General features: G+C 41.7%; 1 long non-coding RNA gene across 1 annotated transcript; it reads right to left on the bottom strand.

Annotated features, from left to right (window-relative positions):
• Nucleotides 1-2156: 2156 nt before the first annotated feature.
• Nucleotides 2157-2832, bottom strand: LOC121683744. The gene is made up of 3 exons (XR_006022893.1): nucleotides 2553-2832; nucleotides 2370-2454; nucleotides 2157-2285 (listed from the first exon to the last, which is right to left on the bottom strand). It is a non-coding gene; the product is annotated as an uncharacterized LOC121683744 (long non-coding RNA).
• Nucleotides 2833-4762: the final 1930 nt, after the last annotated feature.

Genomic DNA, 4762 nt, shown 5'->3' with positions numbered 1-4762 from the left:
AAATGTTTATATCTAATTTGCATATTATGACGTCATGTTGGCAGCCATCTTGGATTATAGAATTTTCATGAAAAGTTGCATGTTTGAATGATAAAATGCACCACTTCTTTTCCCCCAAAATGTCCCTCACCTTCTGTATGCTATATTGCACAATACTGAATGCTCAGGTAAATAGTAAGTAGTAAACAAACTGTATAAATTATTACTAATAAATGGCAGAAACAAACCAAATGCATGTAGCGGTAGGCTGGCCTTTTGCTGTAGAGATTTTCCATTTACTACATACAGTAGGCACTCTGATTCCATGTATGGGGCACATATATATTATTCAGATGACACACAAACACAAGTAGACAAGACCTGTTTAGTACAAAAGCTCACTTGCCATGGCAAGGCACAGATCAGGAGTGAGATGACGAGACAAGACAAGAGACAATGTTAGTATTTGTTTTCTTTTTGTTGTTTTTGTTGATGTTTTTTTTGTTGTTTTTTTCTTAGCTGACAAAGACACACATCACAAGGACATGAACACACAAAAAAGAACACATGTCCTAAATGGTCAGGGAAATAGATAATCAACAGTGTAAATCATTACTAATAAATGGCTGACAATTTTTTTTTATGTAGCAGGCCTTTTGCTGTAGAGATAATGACTATCCATATCCTATCCATACAGGGCCGGCATTCCCATCATCTTGTGATAGACTATGCAAGGCCTAATGGCTCTCCTGCCCCGTGTCACCACCTCTGCTCCTGTTGCGAGCAGCATGGCCAGATCTGCCTCGCGCTCGCGTCGAGTGGAGAGAATTTGCGCAGCTCGGACTAGGCCTACTGTCATTCTCATTGCGACTCCCCACACTGCCTCTAGGTTCCCCCCTAACTGTCCTATGAGCACTTCGACCTCGTCTAACATACCCAGTGGCATTAGACAAAGGCTCCACCACGTTACTGTCGCCGCGATTGTGGAGAGGCACATGGTCAGAAGACAGAAGCTAGCGCTACATGGGCATTACCTCCAGCCTGGTTCGCCACACCACTAACACCCTGCTAACTTCCCGATGAACACTCCGAACCCGTGAAACATTATTCCCACCAGTGACATTGGGCAAACGATTCAACGTTTGTGCTTGGTGTAAGCTAAACTATGGAGTAAACTCTCACTTTGTCCAGCTGCATCATTGCAAGGCAGGGACGCATCTGAAGCCTCACTAAACGAATCACTGTCATTTTCTGAAGGCAGATATTCCCCTTCAGAATCAGGGTCCGCGAATAGAAGACCCAACACTTCATTTCAGGTAAACTTTTTTGATGCCATTAGACGATAATCTAATGCAAATACTCGCTGACGTTGACAATATCGCTCTGACAAAGTGGCTCACACGCACACTAGCTCCGGTATTGTACGCACTGATTCAATGCAGCTGTAGCGCGAAAGTTTTGTTTAAAGAGTGCCCTTTTTTCGACTCGGGGATGACGTATGACATGTCTGCCATCTAGTGGAGTGGAGGTCGAACGAAATATGACACCCTATTTGACTAAATCAGCCGTTTTATTCAGTACCGCATCTTGTCGACTGTGGCGCCTAGAGGGTTAAAGTATCTATCCCTTTACATCAAGTGACATCCTCAGTGTCATAACTGAATAAGCCATTAGTGGTCTGTATGTGGAGAGTTTTTGTATTTGCATATAGGGGAAGACTTGGGGAGCATTACCAGGCAGATGATTTGATTGATCCATGTAATGGATCTCCTCCACTGTTCTGCACTGCAGTGCCTCAACTTTCAAAAACCTTCCGCACAACTTGCGAATGAACTTGGTCATCTACAAAGTTGCAATTCAGTGAAGATTTTAGTAACAGCAAATGAAAAACAACATTAAAGAAACACAGCTGAACCCTCATATTTTACCTCTTCATAGAGAAGGAAGATTGAAGACTTCTCTCTCTGAAGGAGGAGGTTTAGGGAGGAGAAGGCTGGGAGTGTTGCCTGGTAGATAAGCAGTGAATGGGTCAGAGAATGTATTCACCAACCTTCTGAATCTTGGTTGTTTCTCATATGAAAATAAAAAAAACACACATAGTACATAGTATACATTTACATGCCCATCTCTAGAAGAAACTTGCATTCATGTCAGTGAAATATGCAACTTACTTGCTGACTTGAAATAGCTGGTGAGTGGTGCGTACTGCTGTAAAATTCGAGTCAAGCAGCGTTCCAGGCTCAGCCACCGAATGGATATATGCTGAAGTATCTCCATATACTCGGATTCATGCAACTCACAGAATTCTGTCATGAGAATGTTACATTTCAGTCTAAGGAAATTCTTCTGCATGCCACTCACACTATAGTGCTGCTGATTAAATCACAAACCTGTTAGGTAACCTTTACGGTTTGTACTGCCTCTAAACCAGTGCCCAACATCCACTGCCAGATCTTCAGGGTCAAATCCAGCCACCTACAATAGATTATAGATTATGTTGCATTTTGGTCACAAATTCATTACACCACAACATATCAAGCTATTTGTAGGTTATTGAAAGGACACAAACTTACTTCCAAAAAACCCCGTCCAGCATGTTTTGCCGTATTATGTAGAATATGGCATGGACACCCATGGATGTAGACACTGGGATTCTCTGCAAGTATCCTTGAGGCAACGGAGTTCTTTGCCCCTGTATTAACTGGGGCATTGTCAATAGAGACACAATTACCCCATGGAGTGTTTCTGGAGGACGTCGTTGATTTTCTGAAAAATGACTTCGGCCGTGCCACAGCGTTGCCCACTTGTTGTGCACATATCCAGAAATCTGTGAACAACCTTGCCATCAAACACTCTGACTGTAAGGGGGTTCATTTTCTCTCGCCCTGCAATGAAGAGGTATAAGCATTACTTTACAAACACACCACAATGAAATGTTGGGTAAAGAAATGTGTACTGGAAAATGAGGTGTCAACTGGCCTGTATCATTTGAGCCATCTGTTATAAGTGTGAAGGGATTTGTCTTCATCTTGGAGACCAGCTCCTCCCTAAAATGTGGTGCCACAGCCTCATTGATTATGCACATGGTTTTTGTGCTGGCACATTTATACTGTTGTGCTGTGATGGAGTCGCTGAAGCAGTTCTTTAACAAAGGACTGAAATGTTTAGCAGCGGCAAATGGCACATTGTGCTGCACCATGGCCACAGCCACTTTAACTTCAGCTCTTCTTGTCTTTAACAGAAAAGGATGATAGCCATGTTATCAGCAGAAAGGACATTCAAGACAAATTTATTTGTAGAGGTAATTTCATATGGAAAACACAGACTCTGAAAGGGTGACATCAGCTGGTAATTATTAAAAATATAAATAAAAATTTATTTGGGCAGAAATTATGAAAACCAAGATTTCATGTATTATTAAGAATATGGTCCTTTTGACCAGGTCAATCAATACCTTGGCCTCTTGAGCAGTCATGCCACCAACCGTAACGGGAGGATAAAACTGTGCAATCCTGCTAGCAGACTGCAATGCTCTTTCGACAGGTGTGTCTTGCTCTTGATGTGTCGCTGCACATCTGCAGCTCCTTGATGGGCACAGCTGTTTTCCTGCCTACACACTGAGCACCAGTAGTAGGAGCTGGTGGTACCTACTGTTATACATGGCCATTTTGTTGTCCATTCATTTTTAAAGGTGCACCTGTATGTGGCAGCTCCACTTAAGGCCCTCTTTTTAGGGACAACTGTGACCACATCTTCTGTCACACTTTGTTCTTCCACCTCTGCTGTCTCCTCCTCTCTCACTTCCACTGTCTCCTCTTCATTCACCTCCGCCATCTCCTCCTCTCTCACTTCCTCTTCTGCTTCCACTAACTCATCTAAAGTCTCTGCCTCGGCCTCTGACCTGCCCTCTTTCGATGGCTGAGCCTTCCAGAAGGATAGAAGGCTCTTTTGCCTCTTCCCTGACATCTTTTTTGAATAAACAACACAAACGGTTCATCCTCTTAAGCAAGCCTACTATTCAAAGGAACACTTAAATTATATTGTTCTTAACCCTTGTGTTATCCTCAAATCTTGCCGACACTCTTTATCCTTGGGGTCAATTTGACCCCAGCTAAATAAACCCTCAGAAAATGATTATAATTCATATTGTTACCCAGTTTTTTTTGTGACAGGTACTTAACAAGAGTGTAATAACCACCATCAAAAGCCCTACAAAACAATCCCACCCACCCACACCCCTTTATGAACCTTGGAACTCTGTCTGGCAATATTGCCCATCCAGTGTCAGCAGCCCAAAGGCTTGCTGTTGCTTCCCCTTTTGACTTTTACAGTCCTGCCAAAATGACTTATATGTAATAAGTACTTGTGTATGTAATAATGATAATAACTAAATATGTTCCCACACTATTCAAATAATAATATCCATAATGTGTCAAATGTTCATGTATCTTATGTTTCATACAGCTGGGGTCAAACTGACCCCAAGGAACATCAATATACAAAATATTTGTACAGGACATTGAAAACATATTATTGAAAAAAATTCATGCTAACTCTGTTGTACCCTTCAATTGAGGAAAAGTCATGAAACATGAAGCAAAAAAAAAAAAGTGAACCATATATTTTATGATGTTAAACGTTGCTTGGGGTCAAATTGACCCCAAGGATAACAGGAGGGTTAAACAACGAGTAGGAAAACTATAGTAACTAATGAGAGATTGAAATGAATGAAGTTATTACCTCATTATCCTGTTCTCTTCCACCTCCAGTTGGTTCTCTTCCA

This window comes from Alosa sapidissima, chromosome 15 (genome assembly GCF_018492685.1).
Source record: "Alosa sapidissima isolate fAloSap1 chromosome 15, fAloSap1.pri, whole genome shotgun sequence".
Taxonomy (NCBI): Eukaryota; Metazoa; Chordata; class Actinopteri; order Clupeiformes; family Clupeidae; genus Alosa; species Alosa sapidissima.
The sequence above is the reverse complement of the archived record's forward strand: the minus strand, read 5'-3'. Positions and strand labels throughout refer to the sequence as shown.